This window comes from Pteropus vampyrus, unplaced genomic scaffold (assembly GCF_000151845.1).
Source record: "Pteropus vampyrus isolate Shadow unplaced genomic scaffold, Pvam_2.0 Scaffold1, whole genome shotgun sequence".
Classification (NCBI taxonomy): Eukaryota; Metazoa; Chordata; class Mammalia; order Chiroptera; family Pteropodidae; genus Pteropus; species Pteropus vampyrus.
In genome coordinates this window covers 30,381,316-30,395,173 of record NW_011888782.1, presented here as the reverse complement: position 1 = coordinate 30,395,173, position 13,858 = coordinate 30,381,316, and the positions used below count along the sequence as shown (strand labels likewise).

General features: G+C 33.5%; 1 pseudogene; it reads right to left on the bottom strand.

Moving 5' to 3' along the window:
• Nucleotides 1–9,334: 9,334 nt before the first annotated feature.
• Nucleotides 9,335–9,453, bottom strand: LOC111736416 (annotated as a pseudogene).
• Between the last annotated feature and the right edge of the window lie 4,405 nt (nucleotides 9,454–13,858).

The window sequence follows — 13,858 nt, the reverse complement described above, 5'->3', positions numbered from 1 at the left end:
TTTGCCAGAGATTGGTCTTAAGAGTGCTGACTTTCCAAAGAGGGATGATAGTCATCAGGAGTTGTATCAACAGCCCTTCTATGGCAAGGTACATTTCCAAAAATCAATAGACCTTGTAGTGGATGTGATTGTCCTCATCTCAAGTTTTTCTTTAAATAGCCCCAGCCTTCTAGAGAAATCTGGCATGCATAGATAGAAATGATGAGTCTAACCACATTGAACTGAGATACTCAAATGCTTTCATCAAAGATATAACTTGGCCAAAATTAACTTTCTTAATGGGTGAACCCCACACTTCCTCCAAATTTTTATACTGCCTATCATAACAGCTTTTATATTTAACATAAGGAGAGAGAAGAAATTAATATATAGAGAATTCTAGTGGATGCCATGCACTAAATATTTTGTATACCTAATCTACTTTAATCCTCACATCCATCGTTAAAAAGGTGGACATTCTTATCATCATGTTTTAGATAGAAAAATTTGAGGCTTAGTAAGATTAGGAGACCTTGATCAGGTCACAAAACTAATAAACTGTGGGACTGGGATTTCAGTGCATGTCATTTGGACTCTAAAGATCCTAAATTCAAACTGAGGCAGAAGATTTAGAATCCAGAGATCCTAAAAGCATCATTGGCTTTCAAGATGCTGATTTATTTAAGGTATTCACAGACTCCTTTAAAACATTTAGATAGTGATGTCTTAGTAAACTTCAGTTTATTCTCCTTTTGAAGAAAACAGTTATTTACAAACACAAAATAAAAGGCTTCAATCAATTTAGATGAAGATCACGTTATAAAAATACCTGAAAGTCTTTTGGATTCAGTACTAGATAGCTTGTCTTATGGTTAGTTTTCCAGTAATTTGACATAGTCTATTTACTTCCTGGAGATAAGCAATCAACTCTCCAATCACTAGTAGAAAAAATTTCTTAACTCTAATATTTTTGCATATGAGGTATCTCACAGTAGACCAAGAATCAATAGTTCTGGGTTCAAATTCTACTCTTGTACTTACTAGTCTGTATAACCCTGACAAGTACATAAACTTTTCTGAGCCTATTTTTTTTTCACCATGGATAAAATAAAGATGTTAAATAGATGACCATTAAGATCACTGCAAGTTCTAACACTCTATTATTTTTAGAATCTCTTCTAAAGCCTTAGAAACAGAAGTAACTTTGGCTAGAACTTTTAAGATAATCTATGTGACAATGTCCAGACCAGGATCCCTGCTCTCAGTCAATTAGATGGACTTTCTTAAGTATCTAAGTTGTAGTAGTGGTGATAGTGGTGATAGAAATAATAATAGTGTAGCTAAGCTTTATTGAGCACTTGCTATGTGCCAAGCACCAAACTAAGAATTTTACATGCATTGTGCTATATCTAACAACAGAACAATATATGAAGTAGATCCTCATATATGGACCGGTCCATACTAACAATAAGTGGTGAAGCCCAAACGAGCTCTGTTGACATACCTCTGTCTCCAATAGCCCATGTGCCCTTTGAGGCCAAGGGCACACGGGCTATTGTTATATTCAGTTAGCCTAGCACCATGTCAGGTAAAGAGTAGGTGTCTACTTACTACGTGGAATAAAAGAAAGGAAGAGAGAAATTATATCTAGACATACTATGTTTTAAATAAATATTAATTTTCTTCCTTTATTGCTTTAACTCTGAAATCACAGAGATATCTGCAATTATGCCCAGAAATCCTGGGGCTTGGTGATTTCTTCCTCCTTGAGATTCTATACTCTAATTCCTAGTACAAGTTACTGAAGCAGCTGCTATTATCTAATTTAGTATTCTAGGTAATACATGTTCTTGGCTCATCTCTTAATTTCTAATGTTGAGATTAACAGAGGAATATAGTTTAACCTACCACACTAAGGTTCTAGAAAAAAAATAATGTCCTTGATATTGGCCTCTTACCCACTGGTGTAAATTAAGGTGAAAGAAAAACTGTTCCCAGAGGAAAGGTACCTCCAAGCCTAGCAGCGCCCATGAACATCATCAACTGGTGGTACCAAAATTTGAGAACCCTAAACAAGATGTTTTGATGCAATAGATATTGGCTCATTATACAACCTCTGCCATTATGTGACTGACTCATGACACACAAAATGGAACTTTATAATGGTCTACCTATAGGTCTTAAATACCCTATTTTGACTCTACCTCTACTTGACTTTATTTCTTATTTACAGTTAGAATTTAGTCAATAACAGAAACCATAATTATAAACATGTATACAGTAAACGCGGAGCCCATTATTTCTGTTTAACCGAAAACAGTTACAGATTTTTTAATATGATCTGACCTTATCTGACTTGAAGAAAGCCCACATACATTTTATTTTTATATTTTCAGTGAGTTAGAGATAGGGGGGAGGGTGAAAGAGGAGAGGGAGGGAGGGAGGGAAGGAAGAAGAGGAGAGAGAGGGAGAGAGGAGGGAGAGAGAGTGAACACAAGCTATTGCTCAGGAAATCTATAGCATTGATCATATAACACAGAAGATTAGTTTATTCCTATGCTCCAAAGTATTTCCCAAGTTCCATTCAACTTCGTCATTGATGCTTCTGCATTGTGTGTAAAATAAGGATAACATAAAGACTTTTCTCATAGTCAGTAAAAATGAATATAAAGCATATTGCAAATAGTGTGATATCAATTCTCAATTATAATGAGGATTAATTCATACATATTCATTTTTCATTTTAAGGACAGAATTTATCAGTGGTCTCATCTCTGTGTAATAAACAATATGAGAACTAAAGGAAATCCATATAGACCCATAAAAAATATATAATGAGTAACAAGTTTCTGGGACCCTAGTTCTCTATTCCTAATACAACCCCAGACATGTTTTATTCATATATGCATTCATTTAACATTTATTGACCACCTACTATGCTCAAGGCATTGAATTAAGGGCTGTGGACAATCCTCCACTTATCTTAGCACCTGTTTCCTACTTCCAAAGAGGTTAAATTCATATTATGGGGATTTATTTAAAAACAAAACAAAACAGATTTAAATGGGTCAACAAACAGAAAAAAAACACCAGTTCTAAGACTTCATGTTACTAAATACTCTTTAGCATTTTTAATATGTTAATGAGAATAATGCCAGTTATTTGAATAAGTTTTCAATATGGGGAGTTTGAGACTACCAAATAAATTATTTAACTAAATGCTTTTTATATTGAGTTAGTTGCAACTTTTGATATTGCATTTATAGAATTTTTTTCTAACCAGCACACGATACAGTCTATAATAGCTTAGCTATATTAAAATGTAGAATTTGTCAGAAAATATACACAGCTATTAACTAAAAGAAACAATATCACTGACAGCACCACTTCAGGAAAATACCAGGTGACTAGATTTGATGAAAGTAAAGGATAGTATTCTAGCCATAAAAATTACATGTGGATTTTAGCCCCTTTTCTAAGATTACTATTTAATTTTCACCTTTTTCTCTCTCACTTCCACCCAACTGCAACAGAGACTCGTGCACAAATCAAGAAATCATCTTACAATATACCCTTAAATTTTCTGAATATGCCCCATGTGTCCACTAATAGCCAAATGCTTTCAAATCTGTTCAGCTAAATGGATCAATAACTATATCCAGTCTCACATAGTGGGGTTGCCAACATGGTAAAATTGAGCCAAAGACAAAATATGTCTACTAGGACAAAAATTATTATCAACTCACATATCTGGAGAGAACTACTCTTCTCAGGTATCCCTTAGAGAAGTTAACATACACATTATGTAGGACAGTTAACTGAAAATATCTGAGAGTCAGAATGAAGAATTTGGAGAAAATGTTTGGGAGCTAAAACCAGTAAGTTTTACAATAAACCAATGTAATAGTTCAAAGTCTACGTCAAGTAAGAATCTTTCAAACTCAGTACACAACATACGTTAACAGCACAAGCAAACTGCTAACATGCTTCTCTATGCGCTCACTCAAATGACACAGCTGCAAGCAACAATTGAGCAGGTGCAACCAAGCTTCTGAGAATTCCTGCCTGCTGCCCAAGAATCACAACACCGCAAGGTTGAGATTTTAAGCAGGTGCAAACATTTTTTTCCATTTGTCTAGTGCTTGAGACAGTGCAGCAGACAGTGCATCTGCAACCACTCCTTACCTAAAACAACCGCCACAGAAAATAAACTCAAAAGCAGAAAAAAAGTTTGAAAATAAAGCAATCATGTCAAATCCAGCAGTTCTGAAATAATTTGACCCCGTATCAGCAGTAGCTATAATAGTATAGTTCCACAAAACATTCTCTAATGTTTCATCAGATGAATGCTTTGTAATTAAAATTATTCTGCCTCATCAAATCTCTGAAATGTTTATTTGATTCTTACAATAGTGTGAAATGCAAGGTATGTATAAAATGTACTATCTTTTAAAGCCGTCAATATTTATAAGTACTCAAAAATTAACATTTTCACATTATGAAATCTAAGTAATTTTAATATACAAAAATGTAATAACTTGTCAGTTAATACATAGATTTATATAACTATAGGTAATTCATATACATACCTGTGCAGCTATGGGGCACAGACAGACTTGAAATTTATCAGGTACCTGAAATGTAAAACAAATATATAAGTAAAAGTTAATTTTTTAAGTGGACCTAGTATTACGCTGAGACAATTTCTGCAGAGAAGTAGGAAAGACTGCAGTGCTTAAAGGGGTGAGTTATTTTATATCTATATTTTCCCCGAGGATATTTCAAATCACCTTAAATTCATACGTATGAATACACGCGCGCGCGCGCGCACGCACACACACACACACACACACACACACAGAGTCCCCTAGTAGTGTTATCAAAACAAGTACCATCAAGAGACTAAGACTCACCACGGCCTCTGAAATGAAAATGCTTTCACTAGAGAACGAGGCAAACACTTTAAAATGATTTTTTTTTGGTATTTTTCCAAGACTATTGCCTTCCTAATACAAATATGACTACTACTCTCTAAAATGAAACCACTCAGATTCATCTGCACTCAGTTTGGTATATTGGTAAGGAAGAAAGTTGTTTTTGTAGAACAGTCCACAAAAAAATGCATAAAATAAATAAAGTAAACTTTGAATGTTCATTAACTTCAGTTTCAACAGCAATTAGGAATGAGATTGATTGCTACAAGAGAGAATGCTAAAGCCACACCAGACATAATGCAGGATTTACAATTAGACCCGAAACGTATTTGCATGTAGGTGGAAACTGTATTGTAATATGCAGCCTCCAAACTACTGTGACCTTTAAAAATATTTCATAATTCTTTCTGAAAGCAAATCGAAGAGTTTAATTTATATACTTTTGACTGTAGTGGATGACAGTAATATATGAAAATCAGTAGATTTACATAATACTTGCTTAAGAGGTAATAATTTTGACGATTGTTCTATAAAATACCATCTTCATACACTTCTGATAAAATTCTGTGAATTGCTAAAATTTTCTGGAAAACTATTGGGTAATATGTATCAAGAACTTAAAGTTCAAAATCTGTACTCATTAATTAGTTGTAGGAATCTATCTTATGTAACTAAAAACAGATTTATATTAAAAAGATAATGTTCATGGTACAGAAAAACTAAAAGCATAAATAAAACATAACATATCCATATAAAGGAATATTTTGTAACAATCCACAAGGTACTCTGTGGTACTATAATGGTACTATAATAAACATACAGAGTACTAATTGCATGGACATGGCGAAACTCCATGAAAGAGAAAAAAAAAATAGAACACACAAAAATATTGAATGATTATATTGAGATAATAAGGATATTGATAATTTTATTTTTTCTTTTTATTTTCATATATAATTTCTACAGTAATCATTATTTTATAATAGGAAAAAATTATTAGTTGACATGACAGGAATAAAAGAAAAAAGTTTTAGAGTCCTATATGGAAATCATAACTCTAACCTTCTTAAGTGAAGTAAATTAATACAGTTACACATAAAATCCGCCAAGTATACCCGACAGTGAGAAACATCCTCACTGAATCCTCATAGGAGTACAGCCAGGGTCTCTTTCATCCCACTGCTTTAGAATCTACACCAGTCATTCAATAACACATTTTTAATCATTTTAGTAAAATTTCTTTAATTATGCAGAGTGAAATGATGGCAAGAACAATTTAGGACTGCAAATCTGTTCAACCTAGTACAGACTAATTTATTCACTAAGTAAACAATATTTAGTGAGCGTCTATTACATGCAAAGTGTTGTGTTTGGCTTTATGATACACTAAAAGATAAATGAGAATACATCTTTCATAGAGCTAATGATTTTAAGCTGCTACAAAAATACATACATATACCTTTCTATTAATTGTGCTGTGAACCTAAAACTGCTCTAAAGAGAGTCTTAGAAAATAAACACACAAAACAAAAAAAAAGTACATACAGCTCCTATAAAGATGTGAAAAATTACAGTTTAAGGTATTTATGACAGATCTGGTATACTTTAAAGAAAACAAATATTAGGTTTATTCTTTTATATTATTGAGCAAAAACTGATATTTAGGTAACAGTCAATAAAAAGTTACAAGTACATGAGTGTGCATCACTTATAAAATGCTCTACTAAATTAATTATTTTTTCTTATGTGATCTTTTTGTTAATAGAGAATCATATAATAGGAGACCAGGTATGAAGGATTATTGATCCAATATCAGATGCCAGATGTGTAAAATTGTCTCAGATTATCTAAGGCCACATAAAACATATGCATAATTATTAACAGGCTACAGTTATTTATTGGCAACCAAAGTAAGTAAGTGAGTCATTTGCTAACCCTGCCAAAGACACTGTTATAACCCCACCACCAAGGAAAAAAAGGTGGAGAGGAATGGACAGACGGAGGCTGCGGGAATCTGTAACAACCAAAGGTAGTGGTGGTGGTGGTGACAGGGGGTACCATTTTTGTTGTGCAGATAAAAAGATGCAGCATAGAGTTTCTCTCAACAGCAATTCAGTGTCATTGCAGCCTGTAACCATAATTGTCATTTGCCCCTCTGAAGCTAGTACCACATGATGGTTCTGAGGTTAGTTTGGTCAGTGGGGTCAGCCTGAGTGAAATGGTGCCAAACACTAAGAGAGGCTATCCATGTGACTGATGATCCCTAGATCTGGGCCTCACAGAGTTCTGAGCAGCAGCTGCGGTAGGATGGTAGTTAAGTGTAGACAAACCTGAGATCGAATTCTAGGTGCCTCTCTTCAATTGTGTGCTCTTGAACAAGTTACACTTTCCCTGTCTATAAAATGACAATCATGTTATCTACCCGATAGGATTGTTTGTGTGTATTACATTGTAGGCATATGAAGGATTGCACAGTGCCTACTATAAAGTAAGCATTGCTAAATGGAAGCTATTAGTACTGTCCTAGTTGTATGAAATAAAGGGGATGTCTGCCCTTTAAGATAAGGAGCTAAGCAGGAGGTAAGGAGATAGAAAGATGGCTTGTTCAAAATATCACTCTGTATTCTACAATTCATCCAAGAGCCAGGCACGTGCTAAATGTTCACAGGACATCTCCGAATCAGGAAACGCTAAAACAGTATTAATAGCCACAACAAGCAACACTAACCAGCCTTTTTAAGAACCATGCCTATTACCGAAGAGGAAGGTCGGAGAATCTAAGTATTAACGTGCAGCAATACTGCCCATGTTGCTGAGTGAAAAATGAAGGATCATTTTCCATACCTAACTGAAACGATCAGGATATGGGAAAAAAGCACAAAATGACTGATTATTCAAGTGGAGTCAGGCCAAAGTGTTGTGGGCTCCTTAAAAATCACTTGTGGGCAGTATCGTGTTTTTATGTATTCTAAAGAGACCCCACTAATAACCCGAGTTTATATGTAACGAAGGTTTGCAAATATAAGTAAAAAATATTATCGTCAGTTTTTTTCTCAGGGCTTGAAAAAATATGAATGAATGTATACCGCTGTTGTTCTAGTCCTTTCTTTTTCGACTTAGAGGCTAGCACAGATCCAGAATTCTTAAATGGTGTCTTCCGAATTCCATTCAGTTATATAATCTCTAGAATTGTTTGGGTCATGTGAAGGTGAAGTTACTATCAGCACCATTCCATTCCAGCTGGAGATATATTATAGAGGATTTTTTTTTTTTTAAGGTCTTTTTACTTCTAGGTTGGCACAGCTATGTTTCCAGTGGGAAATGAATAGGTCCAACTCTATGTTGTGAAGTTTAGGGAAGTTTATCTTTCCTTCACATAGGTTGGGCCTGGCTAGAGATGACAGAGGGGGTGCTTAGTGGTGCTTCTTGAACCATTAATAAATCTTATAGCTAATTCATTGAGGGCACTGAAAAGGGCCTCAGCTGGATGTACAGGGGCAGTGACTCCATAAAAGGGTTCTGAACCTAAATTTAGACTAAAAAAACATTTCCCCTATGACCGAATAAGCATCTTTAGGAAACTTTTAAGTGCTTTACATTTTAAATTTGACCTATTTTGAGAAAAGACACTATGTAATTTCAAATACTTTTATTTAATATGTATTTATTTCTTCTAGACCCACTATTGCTCTATCATTATTATATTGTTATTATAAAATGTAGACATTAATCATCAATAAAGCCAATTAAATTTTTAAAAATTGAGATGCCCTAACATCTGAGGTTTACTTGAACAAAAAGCCTATGAAGAGTAAGAGGAATTAAAAATAGACTTGAAAAACTTTTAATTACACTTAATTTTATAAATTACTGAGTTAGACTTAGCCAGTCATGAATGCTTTAAAGATCTATCTTTCTATCAGAAAAAGGAAGTATGAGAAGCAACAGTTATCTATTTATCAACTCTGTGAACTGGAAACAGATAAAGGGCAATAAGGAAGGAAGAGGAAATTATATGATAAACACCCGTTAACCCAAGGGCACAGTTGGTTTGTCTGGACCTTAGGTCAGACTAGCTATAATAAAGCTACAAAAATGCATGAAAAAGTAAGTTTATAAAAATATGCTTTATTTGAATTTTCTAGTAATAATGGCTACCACTTAAAATGAAATAATTTAATATCGAATTTTATGTGTAAACATGATAAATTTGAACTTTCAAGTAGAAATCTGATCTACAATACACTAAATATTAATAAGTCTATTTACCCTGTAATCCACACTGCACAGTTTATTAAGAAGAAAATAGTTTTTTTATTTTTATTTATTTTTAATTTTTTTTAGGCAAGGCAACCCGTGGTTGACCTCACAGATTGCAAGGACCTTGTCAGCTTACAATCCCTTATTTTTTTCATTTTTTACATCTACAGCACCTGGTCTTCATAGGTGGTCTCCCATCCAAATACTAACCGGGCCTGACTCTGCTTAGCTTCCAAGATCAGACGGGATAGGGCTTGTTCAGGGTAGCATGGCCATAGACAAAAATAGTTTTTTAATTAGTTTTCTGAAACTTAACTTCTTACATGAAAATTTAAGAGCTCGTCAAGAAAATGAGCAAAACTAGAATTCAGATAACCATTAAGAATTATATTTTCAAAGTACTATCAACTTGAAGTTATGACTATAGAAAAGAATTATTTGTTCTTGTGGAATGTAAAATTCTACTGACCTGCTTGTACATATCTCTGGGGTCTTAATTTGGGTATTATCTCCTCCAGAATCTGATGTTCTGTGCTTAATCTTATCCTAATATCATACTGCATTGTAACCATCTTTCACATAAGACTGTAAACATGAGGACAGGGGTTTTGTCTTATTCACCATTACATCTCTAGATCTTAGCACAGTACCTAATAAATAGTTGTATGGTTTAAATATTGGTTAAAAGAATGTTGAATGACTTGTGTTACCATCTACTTCTGATGATTAAGAAAACTGACAAGCATGAAAAAATTAGAGAATGACATTCCTAAACAAATTGTTTTTCAACCTTTGAAAAACTAATCTTCCAATCTTTTTTCTTCCTTGTTTTCTTCCTTCTTTTCCTCTTAATCGTTATAAAACTAAATCATAAGAACCTGAATCGCAAATGTTTATAACAGACTAGAAAGCCTAGTTGGTTTGGCCCCTGGGTGGGCAGAGGTGAGCAATGAAAATCCCACTTGTTAACAGACACCTAGTGTGGTAGAAGTTGAGACACCGGTATCTTCAGAGTTCCCTGAAAGAGTTCCGCCTAATTGTTTGGTCCTGTGCTCTCTGAGAGGCCACCTCTGAATATTATTCCTGAGACAGATCCCTCCATTATTTTATTACGTTGTGGCATTTATGACAGTTTGAATCATTCATATGATTATTGATTTATGTGTTTATTCTCTCTCTCCCCCACTAGGCTGTATACTCTATAGAGGCCACATTATTTTGTTCTACACTCTATATCCAGGGTCTGGTTTAGTGCCTAACACACAATAAACACTCAGCGGCTTTTAGTCTCAATCAAGAGACTAAAAATTTAGGTAGGTAACAGCCACCCCTACCGTTGTTTTCTCTACATTCCAGCTCTATCTATCACATGGAAGCCTTGATACTGTAGGTACTCTTTTATTGTAAATTCTATTCACTCAGTAGCAAGTCAGGAAAACCTGAAATATATGAAAGCAGCTGCTAGTACAATTCGTGGCATTTAAGAGAAAGACTTACTACACATTAGTTCCTTTGCGTTGGCCAGCCGGTATCTGCAGAAAGATAGAGATATGATTTGACTAAAAGCCCAGGAGCAGACATTTTAGGTAGAAAAAAATAGAAGAAACAAGGGCTCCAAGGCAGAAAAGAGGTAAGTAGGTGTCAGACACAATAAGTAAAAAAACGGTGTAAGACAGAGTAGTAAGAATATAACTGCGGTTAGAAATGGAAAGAGACTTTAACAGGATAGAAAAATTGCCAAGAAATCTATTAGCTTTCCCCTTAGGTGACATAGCCTTCCCCTCATATAAATAAAATAATTGCTACTATTATAGTTAGGAGAAAAATCAACTGAAATGTACATTAAACACATTTTAGACATTTAACATTCTTCACATGATTTCATACGCTGGAAACTCAGCCTGTGTAAATATTGCCATGAACTTTATTATTTACTATGATAAAGTAACAGCATATCCTCCTCCATGTACTATCCGCAGTTAGAAAAGGCAAATGTGTACTTGCTCTTTAGGTACAATTACAAGGCAGCAGAATGTAGAGTTGTGTTTTCTTTGTGTTTTGTGCTTAGACGGTGGCTACCAACATGGAAAGAGAAACTTGGTATCATGAAAAGTTTAATGGAAATTCTTTTTTTCACACTTTGCTACTTTCACTTTCTCACTACTTTAGCCAAACTTATGTCAGCTCCCTCATTAAAATTATTTTCTGTCTAAATCATTATCTTTCTAGTCTGTATATATGTAAGTTTGTGTGTGTGTACGCATGTGTGTATTCTTTATTTTATTCTTAGATAAAGAAGATAAGAGGTCTTATATGCATTGCATATGAAAAGTAATCACTATGCCTCCATACTTCCAAGAGTTGTCCACCTGGTACCAAAAAATTCATCAAAAGAGTTCATTTGAATTCACAGGCTTTGCACACCTGTAGTGATAAACTGCTTTTCTAATAGCCTGTTGTCCTCATGAGGGCTAGAATCTTGTCTATATTTTTTTCTTTTTTATCATCACCACCTAGTTCAGGAACAGGCATACAACACAGCCACTGAATATTTAAATCATTTATTAAGCAAATATTTGTTGAGTACTTACTATGTGCGAGGCATTTTTTTAATTATCGAAGATATACGAGTAAACAAAGTAAATGAAAATTTCTGATAACACAGAAATTTTTGTGTGGGAAAATGACAATAATATGTAAAATGATAGGCAATGGTCCATGCTAAGAAATTTAAATAAATCAAGGAAGGGAAAAATAAATGCTGGGACAGTAAGTTAGGGTTGACATTTTAGAGAAGGGAACTCGTGATAATATCATTGAAAGATCAAACGCAGGTAAAGGCCTAAAATAAATGAAAGAAGGAGAGAGAAAGATATCCTTGGACAAAAGGCATTCAAGCCAAAGGAATGGGAAATACAAAAGGCCTCCTTGAATAAGTATTCACTTTTGTTTTCTACAAAAGTGTCAGGCTAGATTTTCACAGAACTTCTCCTGTTAAAACATAGTGGTGCTACATTTATAGAAGAAAACACACAAACACGTATACAAATGAAAACATTTTAAAAGTTCAACCTCACGAGAGAGAACTTAAAATTCCAAGAAGATAGAAACAAAAAGGATGTGAGGACAGGACAGCTGGCATCATTATGATGCTACCACAACATACCAAGAGTATTATCCAACTCAGTAATAAACCAGGGAACCTCAAGGACATGAAGGAAATTTACAGTAACTGTAGTCACAGAAAATAGCAACTAAGTAATACACCTGGAGTACCCAGAAAAGAAAATCCACTCTAGCAGGACATCTCCAATAACCCAAGTCATGTGGGAATCTCAAAGAAAAAACAAATTCCAATAAAGAAGAGCTCACGTATCAAAAATATGAAACATATTAGGAAAGATTTATCCACAAATGAGTCAGCAGACACACAAGTTCTTTAGATTGAATCTGAGAATTAAGTTAAAAATGAACAGAGCACAGCCTTAAGAACTGAAGTAACAGAATATTAATCTCAGACTTTAGTGTGACAAAATGTTTAAAATGATAAAAAATATAAAGAGAGAGGTAACAATAAAGAGAAGAAACTGTGAAAAAAAGCAGATTTCGTAAATAAAAACAAGAAAGTTTATAGAAAGGAAATGTTCATTAAAATTAATACCTGAAATGAGGCTATATCGCATTCTAAGTAAAAGCATTATTAAAAAATAAAGATGGTAATTAAATAATGAAAATAAAATAAGTCATCAAGATACAATAAACTGCTCCTCTAAGCAACTAATAGAATAGACATAAAATACATAAATCACAAACAGCAAAATCTTTAATCATAACAAAAGATTTTATCAATTTCTACCATTAATTTCAAGAGTAAGCAGGTAAAAAAAAGGGAATGATAATTTAACAGTTAACAAATATAAATCCGCTTAATATAAAACTGTGCACCTCAGAATTATGAAATACACATGCCTTCCAAGCACTCGTGAAAATTTTACCAAAACTGACACATCAATAGCCACAAAGTAAGTCTCAACATATACTAAAGAATTAAAATCATTATATTATTTCCTCTAATCACATTTAAATGTAGACTTTAATAACAAAAATATTTCCCCATGCCCCCAAAACCTCTAATAACTGGAGTTTTTAAAAAATTAAAACTTTAGATAAATCACAAGTGAAACACTAATGAAATTTTGAAGATTAGAAAATATAGAGAACTCAGTGACAATGAACACAATACATACCAAAACCCAACAAATGCAGCTAAAGCAATTCATAGGGGAAAACGTATAGCTTTAAGTTACTGTGTTAAAAAATAAAGACTAAAACTTATCAAATCAGTAAAGATACAATAAAACAAAAGCAAAAAAAATTAAAAGCAGGAAAACAGCAAAATAATATTAGAAAGAAGTGAAATAAAGACAGTCAACAAAATAAAACATTGTTTCTTTGAAAAGACTAATATGATAGATCAATCTGGAAAGTTTTATCATAAAAAAAGAGAATGTGTAAGTAAAAAGCATTAAAAAAAGGGAAAATCTATTGGGAAATCTAAAATAATTACTGAACAATATGAACAACTTTATGCTATTTATTTGAACTAAATATTCAAGCTACCTTAAAACTTAGATTAAACGGACAATTTTATAGAAAAATGTAACTGACTTGAAAAAAACTGGTAA